General features: G+C 37.1%; 1 pseudogene; it reads right to left on the bottom strand.

Moving 5' to 3' along the window:
• Positions 1-7,554: 7,554 nt before the first annotated feature.
• LOC149260517 (extradiol ring-cleavage dioxygenase pseudogene) overlaps positions 7,555-17,732 on the bottom strand; it is a 29,003-nt pseudogene continuing 18,825 nt past the window's right edge.

Genomic DNA, 17,732 nt, shown 5'->3' with positions numbered 1-17,732 from the left:
TTAACGAATACGTCTTCATGCGGAAAAGAAGATGAACATATCAATCATCAAAACATGAAAACATAAGCTATTGATAACGGAGTTCATCCAGGAAGGACTACGTCTCCGGGCCCTGGTGTCAAGATGGTGTAGGCCGCTGCATTAAGTGTTGTCAATAAAGGTGATGTACACAAGAGATGATGTTGCGATCATACAAGGAAAAATTCCCTCATGCAGGAGTGGCTATAAGAGATATTCCACAACCTGAATTCTCAATCAAACTCCTACCAGAATGACACAAAAAAAAACATGCATAATGAACATCCCGCCAACATGGCACAAAAGGGATTTCATGAACAAAACATGCATGATGAAAACAAGAGTATCCCAACAACATACAACAAGGGATCTCAAAGCATAACATGAAGAGTTGTGATAGCAAGTACATCATATAAAAGATTCCGCATCAAATTAAGCAAGGAATCATGACAACATATAATAAATAAGATCCTGCCTCAATATCAATCAAGGATCTATGCAGAATAAATAAGAAGAAGCATATAAACAAATCATATACCTCACACCACGGGCCATCTAAAGAAGTGGATGAAGAAGTGGATAAACAATCCACGGTGAATACGCTGCTCACATTATCGATGCATAGGCACAACCCATTACCGATCTGGACTTTGGCCTCCCTTTGCATTGATAGCTTTCTGGCCTATCGCAATCCGGGCATCTAAAACAACTGTTGTCAAAGTGTTGTAGCTTGCTCAGCCATCGATCTCATAGCATCGATTTGAAGAGGGAGATTGTTCTAGACTCCTCGGGCTCCGTAGCTCTCTGGCTATCTGGCTTCACAACGTTCTAGCTATGTCATTGCAGTTCTGTGACTTTTCCTGACCAATCTGGTTCGTTGGCTACCTTCTCACGCTACCTCAATCACGCTCTATGGCTCTCCATTGGGCGCAGCCTCCTCATTGGGATGATTTTGGCACTCAGGCTCTTGCGCGCACTCTAGAAAAGGCTCTTGGCCTCTCGGGTACTCTCTAACACAGGCTCTCTGCCCCTTCTCTTCCTCTGGCACGCAGCCTCCCGGGCACTCTGCCTCCATCGTGTTTTATAACACGTTTGGGACAAGGCCACATACAAATCGGAGGTCTATTGTTTAGGAATAGAATATTGTTGAATGGAAAGTTCGGCCGGTGTAACAAAACCACATAAATGCCTTTTTTTATGTTAAAACGGACAAATACACGCGGAAACCAAAATACACAGGTGTTCTCTGTTTGAAGATTATGTTTGTTTTTCTTCAGTTCTTCCATGGCCTCTTCTGTGGCTTGCATCTGGAGCTGCAATCGCTCCTTTTCCTCTGTCTCTTTTTGTAGAGTTTCATACATGATTTCCACTCTCTTGGAAATGTTAAGCATGGTCTCGTACATTGCTCTTTCATCCTCTATCATTGCACGTTCCATTGTTGACACTGCAATTCACATCAATGCAAAGACGCCTCTGATACCACTTGATCTAGGTCCGGGTGTGAAGAAGGACCCTTCCAAGACCTTTTACTTTCGTGATGTGTTAAAATTGCTTTTTAAAAGAACATTAACAAATACATGTGCATGCGGAAAAGAAGATGAACATATCAATCATCAACACATGAAAAAATAAGTTGTTGATAACAGAGTTCGTCCAGGAGGGACTACGTGTCCGGGCCCCGGTGTCAAGATGATGTAGGCCGCTACATTAAGTGATGTCAATAAAGGTGATGTACATAAGAGATGATGTCGCGATCATACAAGGAAAAATGCCCTCACGCAGGAGTGGCTCTAAGAGATATTCCACAACTGGAATTCTCAATCAAACTCCTATCAGTATGACACAAAAAAATGCATGATGAACATCCTGCCAACATGGCACAAAAGGAATTTCATAAACAAAACATGCATTACGAAAACAAGAGTATCCCAACAACATACAACAAGGGATCTCAAATCATAACATGAAGAGTTATGACAACGAGTACATCATATAAAAGATTTTGCATCAAATTAGGCAAGGAATCATGACAACATGTAATAAATAAGATCCTGCCTCAGTATCAATCAAGGATCTATGCAGCATAAATAAGAAGAAGTATATAAACATATCATATACCTCACACCACGGGCTATCTAAAGAAGTGGATAAAACAATCCACGGTGAATACGTTGTTCACATTATCGATGCGCAGGCACATCCCATTACCGATCTGGACTTTGGCCTCCCTTTGCATCGATATCTTTCTAGCCTATCGCAATCCGGGCATCTGAAACAGCTGTTGTAAAAGTGTTGTAGCTTGCTCGGCCATTGATCTCACAACATTGATTTGAAGAGGGAGACTGTTCTAGACTCCTCGGACTTCGTAGCTCTTTGGCTGTCTGGCTTCACAACGTTTAGGCTATGTCAGTGCAGCTCTGCAGCTCTGCCTGACCAATCTGGTTCATTGGCTACCTTCTCACACTGCCTCGATCACTCTCCATGGCTCTCAATCGAGCGTAGCCTCCTCATTGGGATGATTTTGGCACTCAGGCTCTCGCACACACTCTGGCACAGGCTCTCGGCCTCTCGGGCACTCTCTGGCATAGGCTCTCTGCCCCTTCTCTTCCTCTGGCATGCAGCCTCTCGGGCACTCTGCCTCCATCATGTTTTATAACACATTTGGGACAAGGCCACATACAAATTGGAGGTATGTTGTTTAGGAATAGAATGTTGTTGAATGGAAAGTTTGGCCGGTGTAACAAAACCACAAAAATGCCTTTTTTCTGTTAAAACAGACAAATACACGCAGAAACCAAAATACATAGAAAACATTGAAAAATCTGACAGAAGCTATAAAGCCGGACTTCAAAATATATTAAATCGGGCTTTATTGCCTATTGGGTCCGCGCTGATCGCAATCGCATATCGCTAAAGTCAATGGCCCTATATATCGGGGAATTGACGATTGCCGATCATTGATTTGCCGATTCACTGATTGCTAATTTGCCGATTCGCCGAATAGATCCTGACCGTTGATCTGCTTCCCGATCCAACGACTGAGATTGCACGTTGTTGATCGCTATTACTGCGACCTGGGGGTTCTTCCCTTGTCATACGTCGACACCAATCGTTCTGATCTGATCACTCCTCTGATCATCGATATCGCAATCGCAAGTCAGCGCTACCCGGATCCCGACATCGCGCGCTTGTCTTCCTCCAATCCAATATATCGGAGATCACTGATCGGGGGTTCTAAAGCCCCGATTTCGCACTAGCATGCCCCCGATCTCTGATTAATCAAAGATCTTTGATCATGGGTTCTAAAGGCCTGCCTTAAGTCCGCCTTTTGCACTTCTTCCGATGTGATTTTCCTTTTAAAGGCTTAAAACCCATTTTTAGTGGAAAATGCCCTATTTCCAAAGAAACAAAGGCGAACTCTTTTCGAGATAACTTCAGCATCCGGACTCGGATTGACGAACCATTCACACCTCCACGATCAGGACGACGAGATCTTCGTGCTGGTCCTGTGTCGACATCATTCTGAGCACTTTGATTTTTGAGCATTTCCATGCCATTGTGTTTGAAGATCCACTTGGATCAATAGGACCACAAGATATACCCAAACAAGTATGAATAGTGATTACATATGTCTTCAAAATCATTTCCAAAAGTTCCAGTCAACATCAAAGGGGAAAAATAACCAAAATACTTTGAAGGACTAGTGTTCTACAATGATCTAATCAACTATAACTAGCAATTGCACCAAGAGGTGCAAAGGAATGTCAATAGGAGGAGTGGGGAGAATGTGGAAGACAATAATCAAGCAAAATATACGGACAATGAAATACAATCAAAATTTGAGTTTCTATATATCTTCTAAAGAATGTAGCAAGAGGTTAAATTTAAGAAGAAAGTTACACTAACATAATTGTCTAGGAACAATGGTAATCCTTACAGGCACAAAGTACATAGCAGAGGAGTTAAATTTCTTTGGGGTATTTTAAAATGGCATGAAATAATTTATAAACATACATCAAAGTGCATAAGGGTTGGGCAGAGGCGTCCAATGCTGTTGAAAGTGTTTGGTTTAATAGAAAGGGTGAAAAGGAAGTGGTCACAACATTTGATCTTGGTGGAGATGTATCTGAAGGATTCTGGATTGCTTAAAAGGAGGCAAAGGTCCTTTTCTATTACACCCAGAAGTTTAGTTGCAACATCATTGAAAGCAATGACATTTTCTAGATGGGCAGTTTGGTCATGTGATTCAATATGGAATACATAGTGGTAGTCACATTCAAGGAAGACATCGTTGCATTTCGTGTAATGCCACATGTTGTTGGATTGTTGGACAACATTTTTCATGCATTTCTATGATTAATGCTAAGGGGGCATGCAAGGAAGTAAAAAGATTCCATGTTAATTGTTGTAGAAATAGCACATACAACAATCCATGGAGATTTCTCGGAGCGAAACATTGCAACAAGTTCATTGATTTTTTTTTTTTGAGGGGCCTACTAGATATTCCTGTGTATTTTCGACTCAATGAAGGCAAAGATGCATTGAAACCTATTTCTTGAAACCATTGTTGGAGCTTGTGTGTTTCATCAATATCGGGGTTTATAAGAAGGAAAATGATAAGGATAATTCCAATATCCCTTCCATTGAACTTGTTGACAACCCCCTTTGATTGTAAGGACTAGAGTGGTTCCTAAGTTGTGAAGGTTAGAAAGTTCGCCCCCTCTAGTATGGCATTGTGCACCCCATAAGGTGACATCGATGCTACAACCTAACATGCTATGCAAGGAGAGATATTTCTTGGTAGTTTCCAAGAGATCACCCTAGCGTATGATGGATGTAGGAAAAGTTGAACTAATAAAACCAACAACATCAACAATTATGTTGATAGTTGCTATGTTGAGTGAACATTTTGGTTTGAAATGAAGTAATGGGAAGGGATCGATTGATCATCACGTATGCACTGAGACATGGTTGATGCGAAAAAAAGGAGGATTTTGAACGGGCTATTTAGATGATTGTAGGTGGGATTAAGATTAAGAAGAGAAACCTTCTACTTCAGTGGTTGCTTACTTTCTGATGGAAATTTTCCATTGCAACATTTGGTTATGCCTGGAGTAAGATGATTGATGGAAAACTACGAAGGTAAATAGCTAATGACCACATAATTTATACAATTCCTTATTTCATTCTTTTAGTATTGAAGAAATTGTTGGTTTATTATGTTGCCATGCTAGGTAGGGAAAATTGTAAAGGAAAAATGGATCAGTTTTCACACCTTTTCTTTGACCAGTTAGGCCATTAAACTCTCAGAGGAAAACTTCAAAGAGCTAGACCAAAAAGTTACAAATTCAAAATGTTCCATAGAAATGTTGACAACCATTGGGGAAAAGGAGGAACCCATAGTTGTACCTTCAATTTGTTCATAACAAGATCCTTTAAAGGTAAAAAAAAAAAAGTGGAGATAAGGCAAATTTTAATGAGGTTAATTGTTTCAAGATGAACGAGTTTGAAGATAAGATTGAGAGCTTCTAGAATGAGAATTTTGGTAAATAAAGAAGTTATCTCAAAGCTTTCCATAATGTCATGTTCATCAAAGTTTAAGTGTCATTTTTTTTAAAATAAAGTATAAGGAGCATTCAATAGATAGAGGAGTTTTGTTTACCCACCATGATAGATGAAGTGTCTATTCACAAATAGTGAACATCACAAAAACTCCTACAATTTATTTAAAAAAATCATTAAAAAAATACAATATTGATATTAAAAAACAAATATTTTGTTTACGTCAGCAAACTTAAGATACTATATAATCAATATATTAAAGAATTACTAATTTCTTTCACACATATGGTAGATAACTTACCATATAAAGTAATATTACTCTTTCAAATTATTTGTATTTATTATTGTTATGTATAAGCCTCTAGAAAGAATTTTACTTCCGCAACTCAATTTAAAAACGGGTTGTCTTTAGTGCGACTTTTTTTAGGCTTTTCCGGTGGGTTTTTCTGGTCTAATTTCTCTAAATTTCGGCAGGAATTTATTGAAATCACAAGTTTGATGGGTAACTCTGCACAATCCAAGTGCCATAAGGGTTTTTCAGGGTGTTGAATCTATATATACAGTAAAAAAAACTAGTTTAAATAACACAAATCAAGATTTCACCTCAAATTTTTCCGCCGTATTCCGGCACCGAAAAGTCTAAAAAGTCGCACTAAAGACAACTCAATTTAAAAAAATTTCATATTGTCACTACTTTTCCATATTTTATCATGTGATAAAGTACCATTCTCCCATTGTAAGTAATGAATGTGTTGGTAAGTGACCCTTCTGCCAAAAAAATGTGCACACGTACACACTTATATTCAATGTGCCAAAATGGCATCTATAATGAGCCCACCCTTCCTCTTGGTTCTATCCAAGCTCCCCCTCATGGCAACACATATTTATTGTGTTATTAACCCATTAATGCGTGGGGGTTGTATATGCCCACCGTTGGATTTAAGCAAGTACATTATCTAGCGGTGGGCATATACATCCCCCACACATTAATGGGTCAATGACACCGTAAATATTGGTTTCCCCCATCATATGAAGTCACCCCACATGCTAATTAATGTTATGGTGTTATTTGATGTATTACACTTTGTTTTCAAGACACTTCATTTTCAAGATTAAAAACATCTTTTTCAAAATGTGGTTGTTTAAATCTTCTACATTTTGGTTTTTTGAGATATTTTATGTTCAATTTTATTGGAATTTTGGAGAATTTGTTCAAATCACAAGTATGAACTGTGAAATCTACATATTCCAAGTGTTTCAGGGTTTTTCAAGGCACTTAATGCATTTATACATTAAAAAACGCATTTTAATCAACAAAAACCACTATTTCGTCAAAAAAATTATTGTCAAATTCTTAAAAAAAAGAGAGTCAAAAGGTAAAAAAGTTAGACTACACCTTTAAAAAAAATACTTTTAATGCAACTTCATAAGAATTAAAACTCTAAAATTGGAACTCTAAAGATTAGATTAATATTTAAAGCTACCCTGGTATTGCCTAAATTTTATGTTAACTTAGACAAGAGATGCAATGCTAAATGACCCAACTAATCACAAGAGAGATTAATAAATTTCAAAGTAATCAATATACACAAAATTGGCATACTTCTCTGTATTTACTAAAAAGAGGAAGCAGAAGAAGGAAAAGAAAATGAGAAGAAAATTACAACTTCTTTAATTGCAAAGAGATTAGCACCAACAAACATTAAAATCGAACATACTTGATTTCCAAGAATCAACATCTATTTTTTCCAGTGAAAATTTCTTGTGATAGAACATGGATCGAAGCACTGCTAGGTGCATGTACAACTTGTCGAGATATTATTCTAAGGCATCACTATATGCTTAAATAGTAGATAACACAATATAAAGCGTAAAAGTAGCTAGATTGGAAACTAAGTTTGAAAGTTGGCAGCATGGCACAAATCAACATTATTATGCATGAACATCACACCATGAAAGACTCAATTGAACCTATTATTGATTAGACCTAAAAGGATAAGAAGAATATGAAAGTGTGCATGACACCAACTATTGTGGATCGGTTCTGCTTTGGCTCCCTCTCCAATGGCTCTAATGGATAAAAATGATTTGGATAAGGATGAGCCAGGTTTGCAGATGGAGCCTTCTCTTGAAAATTGTTTATCTCATCATGCCTGCAAGATGCCAATCAATAAAATTAATAAAAATTTTATTTGCCAAGTATAAATACATACAAATATTTAGAGTTAAGTCCAACATTATAAACATGATTTTGATAACAGGAATGGAAAGCGAATGAAAAATGAAGCTTTTTTTATTGCTAAGATTAACTGGCTTTGGAAGAGGCTTCGAACCATGAGAGAGGTATGTCTCATTCCTTTTATGAGAAATTGGTGAAAGGATTTAGAATGTAGAGTGTATGATGGACAACAAAGACAAACATGGAAATACCTCGTCCTTGCTTCCTAAGAGTCATGAGCATGTGATTATAGACAACATCATAACAAAAATCCTTTGTGATAACTAATAACATTGAAACACCTAAATCTTGATGCAAAAGATCTATAGGTTGGAGTGTACTAAATATTTTTATGGTCCTGGTATATTTATTTTGATTAACAAAGGTTATTGAACACAATCTATGTAGAGAACAAGTTGTTGACAAGTTTAGAGGACAAAACATGAATGGGAAAGGGGGCTCCATTTCAGTTCTTTCCAAGAAGTTTGTGACAAGCTTAGATTGTTAGCCTTGTTTATGGTGGTTTTAGTGTCTAGGTTAGCTAGTTGACTTGTATTACTGGTGGTGTTTTCAACATAGTGTAACATATAAAGGAAAGATTTTCGATGAGCACGAAATAAGCATCAACAAAGGGCAAATGACCTTAGTTCTGTCAATAAGGCTTCTACAATAGAATCATTTAGATCTCACTCTTTCCAACGGTGGCTTATTCTCTTCCAATCAGGGTCAGCTAGTTACTTCTGCAGTAGTGGTGATGTTTTTAATGTGCTATCATATGTGGAGGGGTTGAGGGCTTGTTGTGGGGGTGGCTTCGTCATTCCTTATTAATGTCATACAAGCTAGCAATGTCTTTATGATCTGACTCTGATTTTTTGTTGTTCTTAGCATCATCATTTACTTATAGTTATTGTATGTAGCCTGAAGTCTCATGCTAAAGGAAATTAGGGATTTAAGAGACTCCCGAGGTTGAAGACAAGATCCAAACTAACACCTGTGTGATTACATTAAAATGATTCCACGTTAGCATATTTGAACGGGTAAGATTTTCCAATGGTATAATAGGATTTTTATATCAAATATACATCAACCACGTGCCTATAATAAAAGCATTTACAAATGGCATAAAAATATATTTTGTTGTCAGGCTCTATAGCTTATAGTTTACCCTAAGCTTTGGCTTGGCCTTCCCAAAAGATCCTTTAGTTTATCGTTCTTCCTCATTTTTCACCATACAAAAGGTAAATATTTCACTACAATGAAAGCATAATTTTGAATAGAAAAATACAAGTCAACTAATAAATACAAACATTATTATATATTGAAAATCAATAGCTAAAACTAAAAAGACATCTCTCTCCCACAATTAAACTTGCAACAATTTTAGATGTCTTTAAGGTAAACTAACCTACCATTAACAAAAGCTTTTGTCAGCCAGTTATTAAAGGCACTGTTGAAATATGGCAACAAGAATATTCCAATTTAATTTGTCCTTGAATTAAATTGTGAATTAAAATCGAATTTAGTCTTAATAGCTACTTGGAAATAATTAATTAATTTATTTTAAATTAATTAGTTGGAGAAATTCAAGTTAGAAGTCTTTCTGAAGTCATGCAAGAGTTATCCCTTAAATTAAGGAGATAAGATTGAGTTATATTTGAGTTATAATTAGTTAACTCAGTTTACTGAGTTAAGTCCAGTTAAATTAGTTCCAAACTGTTTGAGGAACTAATACTGAGTTAACTGTCAGTTGATGCACTAATGCACTCAACTAGTGCTACTCCAGTTAACTGAAGATTCCCTCATCAGAAACTCATGCATGTCTATTCTGAGAAAGACCCAGTTGAGATTAATGTTCAAGGATAGTGTACTATCAGTTGCATGTGTTTTATCATGGAGAAAACTCATGCATGAAGTCAAGGATTCATCCTTGAGTATTGCGTAGTTTTGAAGGCTTGATGTTGCACTTGGTAACAAGAAAATCATCCACAAGGAACAACGCAAGGAAATAGGAGCCTGGAGGACAGAGAGGAAGGCTAGAGAGAAGCCAATATTGTCTGTGAGCATCTATGAGGATTACTAGCTGTGAGAGCTAAGGCTTTGTATAATTCCTATGTATTTCCACCATGTATGATAATACATTAGTGTGGGGTTGTTAGCTGAGGCTTTCCCCAAGGTATTTTCATGTGTATTGTGTCATTGATTCTTCTTCTTCTGGTTATATTGTTCAGCTCGATCTTTAAGCTTCCGCAAATTGATAGTAGAAGTAGGTTATAGTATTCTGCCTTGATTTATATTGCATTATCGGGTTAACCTACACATATTTTCTACATGGTATTAGAGTTGTGAACAATATACTGAGAAGAGAATTTGAAGTTTGAAGTTCGGGGTTGCAAGTGCAAATCGAATTCATATCATACTTCAAGGTTGGCCAATGGCGTTCTATGGCTTGAGACTCGAGTATGCCTCGGAAGGTAGCTCGAATTACATAGCATGGAAATATAGAATGGAGGCTATATTAGAAGACAATGGCTTGAAGGAATTTGTTGATCAAGAAATCCCAAAGCCAGCTTCAACTAATGCATAAGAGTTGGCTGAGTGGAAGAAGTGTGTGGCGAAGGCGAGACGGATCATCCCTGAGGGAGTTCCAGACCATATTATCTCGAGTCTCCATGGGAAGGATACTCCATTGTCAATGTGGAAGACATTAAAGGACCTCTACCAAAACAGTAGCGACCAGAGGAAATTGGTGCTCAAGGATAAGCTTTGAAGAATCAAGATGGAGAAGGGCGATACTATTTCCACATATCTGAACAAGCTCACCACCTGCAGAGATGAGCTTGGCAGTGTGGGAATAACTACTGCCGATGATGATATGGTGAGCCTCGCTCTCCTTGGCCTTCCAAAGAGTTGGAATAACTACCAGGACTCTGTGAATGGAAGGGAGAAACTACTGGATTGGGAACAACTGTGGTCGGATCTTATGCAAGAGGAGATCAAGAGGAGCACACGAGATGGTTCTTCATCCAAGAATGATGATGAAGAAAATATGGCCTTAACAAGTAAGGAAAGGAAAGGGAAGTGGAAGGCTTCCCATTTCAAATCTAATTCTTCCCATGGAGGGAAGAAGGGTGACATGTCTAAAGTAAGATGCTTTAATTGTCACAAAATGGGACATTATGCGACTAATTGCCCATCGAAGAAGTCCAAGAAGGGATCCTCGGAAGGATCGGAAGGTGAGGCATTAGCCTCTCAGTTCGAAATGGACTTTACCCTCATTGCATGCATGGTGTCATCGATGATGGGTTGTGTCTGGTATATTGACAGTGGAGCCTCATTCCACATGACCGGTGATAAAAAATTATTTAGTGCCTTGGAGGAGAAAGACCTCAAGATGCGCATAGAGATGGGTGACGACGGAAGGTATAGTGTTTCAGGAGTGGGCATGGTTGCTTTTCAGAGGGAGCATGGAGCTCCTCTCACCTTGACAGATGTGATGTATGTGCCTAGACTGAAGAAGAACTTGGTATAGGTGGTGATGTTGGAGGACAAAGACTACGATGTTGTCTTCAGTAAAGAAAAGGCATTCCTAAGACACATAGCAATAGGTTAGACCAAGAGGATAGGGATTCGGGTGAAGAATCTCTATAAACTATAGGTAGATGCTTGTGCAGCATTAAGTACGAAAGCATAATTGGTGCAAAGCCAAGACATTAGTGAGTTGTGGCACAGGCGGTTGGGCCATTTGCATCATGGGGGTTTGAAGATAATGTAGCAGATATCTATAGGACTTCCCAAATGTAAACTTGAGCAAGTTGACACATGCAAAGTTTGTACCTTCGGAAAGTACACCAAGTCTTCCTTTCATGTTCGAGACAGTCGAGCAGATGCTATCTCTGAGCGAGTTCACACTGATTTGTGTGGACCATTCTTGATGGCATCCATAGTGAAGCAAAGGTATTGTGTGATTTTCGTTGATGATTATTCTCGTAAATGCTGGATTTATTTCATGCAGAAGAAGGACCAAACCTTCACAAAGTTTTGTGAGTTCAAAGCTTTGGTCGAGAAAGAGTTAGGGAAGAAGATCAAGGCCTTGAGAAGCGACAATGGTGGAGAATATGTCTCTCAAGAATTTAAGGCCTTCTGTGCAGCGGAAGGAATTAAACGAGAGTTGACGGCACCTCATAACCCACAACAGAATGGGGTGGCCAAGAGGAAGAACAAAACTATTAATGATGAAATCTAACCTTGTTGTCAAAACTTTGTTTTGAGCTACGAAAATAGCTTGTTCTCGTAGCGCAGCTTTTATACCACTGTAAAACACTTCTTTGACCATTCTTTCTTTTGCTTTAAATCTGAGTCTTCATATGCGATCTTAATCTTTCCATCAGTAACACCAAAATTTGAAAACCAGTAGTCTTTACCTCCCAAATACATGCATAAAATGCCCAAAATTCACCTTCAGCAGTTTCGTAGCGCGCTACGAAACTGTTGTGTATGCTCCCTTTAACACAGTTTTTAGAAATTTATAGTTTGAAGATATTTAACATTATTCAAGGATTGGTGTCAACATCAAAAAGCATAACAACTTGACCTTTAAAAGTGTTTTTCCTCAAAATTTGGTCTTCACCTTAATGAAAGACTGACCTATAAATTTATCATTTTCTGCACTGTTTTTATCTGAAAAATAGGTGTTGAGATAGAGCTTATATCTTTTGATCCCTGATAGCTGTTACAAAAATGGAGGATTTTTTTGTAGATAAGAATGTTTATAAGAAAATCCTCTCTCAGTTTTTTGAAAACCAGCTTCAGGTGTCTAGAATTTGCATTATAAAATCATGTATAAAACATGAAAAATTCAGAATTCTAAAATAAGTCTCAAAGGAAAGTTCAAATCTCCAAATTGGTAGCACCTGGGAGAAATTTGAAAGAGGTTTTTGTTCCTTGTTATGTTCTTAGAAAAAACCTCCTTCAGATTTTTGAAACTCATCTTCATTTGCCTGAAAATTCCTTTTGAAACCAACAGCTCAAAACAGTCCAAGAAACACACAAATCCCCTTGCAGCTCCTGGTAGAAATACATGTAACCTGTCTGGATGAAAGCTTGTGTGAAGCTGAGGTCATCCATGATCAGTTAAAGCTCTATAGGCTCCTATCCAAACACATAGCCTTCTTTTTATGCTTTCATCTTCATGGCAATTTCCCTTTATAACCCAAACCACCCTCTTAAAAATATGATAGTTGTAAAGAACTATTTGGATAGCAAGCTGTTTGTCACAAAGTTAACTTTTCAAAGGTGACAGCTGACTGATACATGCAAAGGTTGAAAAGGAGTTTTCAATTGCTCAGGAACCCCCTTGGAAGTTGACTACAAAAAACAGGAAAACAAGGTTTTTGCCTCGTAGTGTGCTATGAAATTAACTTGTTTTCGTAGCGCAAATCACCTTTTTTGAACTAGCTGCGCTACGAAACTGCGGATTCCTATATGATTGCAAAAATTTAACCCTAAAATTAATGGAATGACTTCTAAATGGAAAATGTGACCTATTTGACCATGAAGTGAACCTAAAGGACTTTATTTGGAAATGAAAGATGACATTTTAAGACTTCAAACCCTATCACTTACCCTTTTATCAAGACTAAAATGACTTTTAGACCTCCTTGAAATCATGACCAAAAGTAGAGTTGACACAATGATGTTTTGAGAATTTTTGGGTGATAACAGTGGCTCCACTAGTGATAGTGTGCTCTAGTGGTATAGTAAGAACCGGTAGCTCCAGTGTTGCTATCCATCCTTTAGAATAAAACTCTGAAATTCTGCCCAATCTACTCCCCAAGCTTTAATGATTTCTGCAAGAAGGACTCAAACTGCACCTACTAAAAATGCTCAGTCAACCTACCCTGAGCTTATTTGCACATTCCTACCTACCCTATTAGCTGCAATTTCCACTTTAGGTCAGGCAACATGATATTTCCAATAAAGCCAATCAATTGTCTTTTCTGATATTTGAGGCTCTTGACTACATTCGACCTCAAAATAACCATGATAGTGAGATGACCAAATCAACTTATAATGTATCTGATCTTCATAATGCAAATGAAAATGAAATACTGGTGTGCAAAGCTTTGCCATGTATTCAGTTATAGGGTCAAAGAGGACATGGTTAGTTTGATGATCATCATAACATTCTATATCTTTAGACAACTGATTCTCAGCCACACAAGATTCCTTTGATATGCTATCCAACTGCTTTTCTGAATGATTCCCACAAACAATGTAATTTTCCTCATTATTATGATCATTCTTTGATGTAAGCTGCTGCAAAGTATGACATAAAAAATCAACCTTTTCCTCTGCCTGAGGGTTATAAAAGTTATCTTCCAGTATTTCTTCTTGGTGTTTGCAATGATTTTCATACTCTTTATGATCAAAATACTGGCAAGTTTGCTACATATTTACATTAATCTCAGAGGATGTAACATTGTTTTCATAAGTAAATCCTTGCTGATTTTCATGTTGCATTTTATGGGATGTTATCCTTTCTTCTCGGTGTTGAAATGTATTGTTATGAAGATCCTCTAAAAAAATTTTATCCATGAATTCATCATCATCATAACAATCCTCCAAATATTGAATAAAACTCACAGAATGTTTACAACAATCTTTGACCAACAATAAGGAGGGATGACACTCTTTATACATCTCATAGAATACATCATGGAAATTATCAAGAGAATATAATGAACCATTTTCCAAGCTTTTATACCAAGACCATGCTTTTCCTTCTAAAGTGGTCATAAACATCTTCATGAGACAATCTTCAGGGAACTGAACCTTAGTACTGTGTAAATGCATATGGAACCTAACCAAATGAAGAGCAGCATTGTCTTTCTTTTCATCTTTGAATATTGGAAGATCATCTAACCATTCAACCTTTGGCATAGGATTTGGAAAAACAGGGATATGAGACCGATTCATAGGGGCATACCTGGCATTCATTCTTGCAATGGCACTCATCTTGAAACTTCATCAAGCTACTAATATTCTAGCAGTGGAGTCACCTTCCAATTTGTTATTTGATGTGTGGAGTTGCCAAGGTAGATGCAGCCTCAAATAGCTTCCTGAACTCCTGCTACCTTCAGAAATTCAGCTTCTTGATTTCGGTAATGAGTAATCTTCAGGCTCCCGGTAGATGCAACAAAATGTTATCACCAAAATATGACCCTGATAGGCTACTCATCAAGTCAATCTCAGTGTAACTATTTCAAACCAATCTTTTGGTTGAGGCTTAGCCTCCTCAGCCTGAGAGGGTTCTCTCAAGGGTTAATGATATTGATTAAAGATATTGATAGATGGCTAACTCTATGGTTTGTGATTTTATATGTTTATAGGTTGAAATATGGAGACTTGCTACCATTGGGCTATGGAGTCAGTGACAAAGATAAATATAACAAATAACTTTTCTTATAAAACTGAGGCTTGTATATACTTCAATGAAAGAGTAACACATTCAGGAAAGTCTCAATAACTTGAATTTCATAGAAGTCAGAGCATGTGGGCATGAATTCTGAGTAATGATACATCAAGGTATTCAAAAGGAAAGTATTAAAAGTGATTCATCAAAGTTTAATACTTAAAGGAAGTCAGAGCATGAATAACCATGAATTCTGAGTAATAAGTATTAAAACATTGAAGAAAAACATCCAAATATAGGACCCAAGAACTCAATTCACCATAGTTTAACACTTAAAAGGAAGTTAGAGCATGTTACTCCATGAATTATGAGTAATAAGCGTTAAGGATATGGAAGTAAAACATATCAAAGATAAAAGATAAAGCTCACTAAAGTACACTAAGAATCTCAGATTTAGAAAAGTTAAACTGCTTCTGTATATATCAGTCCCTTCACAACATTTACAAAAGTAGTCCTCTTCTATAACCTTTTCCAACCCTGTGTACATCGAAGTTTACATTACTTATAGGCATCTAGCCTTTACAACAAGTTTGCCAAGTGGCTAGACCATTAGACTTTACAACTGACACCAAATCTAACTACTAACTAGATTCATAAAACTAGGACTAACACCTTTTCGAATTAAGAGTTAGAGTCCTACTATGACTCAAACACCTAATTATTACATTTAAACCAAACTGATCCAAATATTCCTCGAAAGGAATCCTATCTTTTAACCATGCTGGCCATCAACCAAACATTAATATTCTGACTGCCTTCATGAAGTTACTCTGCCTATCATTAAGGAGATATCAGTTTGATGACCTGGCACATGTAGACTAGTGTCTTCAAACTCTTCCTTTAACTGAATATCTCCACTTGTCAAATGACTGATCTGATACTCTTTGTCTGCTGATGTGGAACTGATTTAAGTATGTTTTACCTTTCTCCCTCTACCCAACATTAATGATGAAATCTAACCTTGTTGTCAAAACTCTGTTTTGAGCTACGAAAATAGCCTGTTCTCATAGTGCAGTTTTTTACCACTGTAAAACACTTCTTTGACCATTCTTTCTTCTGATTTAAATCTGAGTCTTCATCTGTGATCTTAATCTTTCCATCAGCAACACCAAAATTTGAAAACTAGCAGTCTTTACCTCCCAAATACATGCATAAAATGCCCAAAATTCACCTTCAACAGTTTCGTAGTGCGCTACGAAACTGTTGTGTATGCTCCCTTTAACATAGTTTTCAGAAATTTACAGTTTGAAGATATTTAACATTCTTCAAGGATTGGTGTCAACATCAAAAAGCATAACAACTTGACCTTTAAAAGTGTTTTTCCTCAAAATTTGGTCTTCACCTTAATGAAAGACTGACCTATAAATTTATCATTTTCTGCACTGTTTTTATCTGAAAATAGGTGTTGAGACAGAGCTTATATCTTTTGATCCCTGATATCTGTTACAAAAATGGAGGAGGTTTTTGTAGATAAGAATGTTTATAAGAAAAACCTCTCTCAGTTTTTTGAAAACCAGCTTCAGTTGTCCAGAATCTGCATTATAAAATCATGTATAAAACAAGAAAAATTCAGAATTCTAAAAATAGGTCTCAAAGGAAACTTCGAATATCGAAATTGGTAGCACCTGGGATAAATTTGAAAGAGGTTTTTGTTCCTTTTTATGTCCTTAGAAAAAACCTCCTTTAGATGTTTGAAAATCATCTTAATTTGCCTGAAAATTCCTTTTTGAAACCAATAGCTCAAAACAGTCCAAGAAACACAAATCCCCTTGCAGCTCCTGGTAGAAATACATGTAACCTGTCTGGATGAAAGCTCGTGTGAAGATGAGGTCATCCATGATCAGTTAAAGCTCTATAGGCTCCTATCCAAACACATAGCCTTCTCTTTATGCTTTCATCTTCATGGCAATTTCCCTTTATAAGCCAAACTACCCTCTTAAAAATATGACCGCTGTAAAGAACTATCTGGACAACAAGCTGTTTGTCATAAAATTAACTTTTCAAAGGTGTCAGCTGACTGATACCTCCAAAGGTTGAAAAGGGGTTTTCAATGCTCAACAACCCCCTTGGAAGTTGACTACTAAAAATAGAAAAACAGGGTTTTTGCCTCATAGTGTGCTACGAAATTAGCTTGTTTTCGTAGCGCAAATCACCTTTTTTGAACTAGCTGCGCTACGAAACTGCGGATTCCTGTATGATTGCAAAAATTTAACCCTAAACTTAATGGAATGACTTCTAAATGGAAAATTTGACCTATTTGACCATGAAGTGAACCTAACGCACTTTATTTGGAAATGAAAGATGACATTTTAAGACTTCAAACCCTATCACTTACCCTTTTATCAAGACTAAAATGACTTTTAGACCTCCTTGAAATCATGACCAAAAGTAGAGTTGACACAATGATGTTTTGAGAATTTTTCGGTGATAACAAGATCGATGGCCAAACAAGCTTCAACGCTT

Source organism: Pinus tabuliformis, chromosome 6 (genome assembly GCF_031772625.1).
Source record: "Pinus tabuliformis cultivar Carrire ecotype Pingquan chromosome 6, CPIR1, whole genome shotgun sequence".
In the NCBI taxonomy this organism is placed as follows: Eukaryota; Viridiplantae; Streptophyta; class Pinopsida; order Pinales; family Pinaceae; genus Pinus; species Pinus tabuliformis.
The sequence above is the reverse complement of the archived record's forward strand: the minus strand, read 5'-3'. Positions and strand labels throughout refer to the sequence as shown.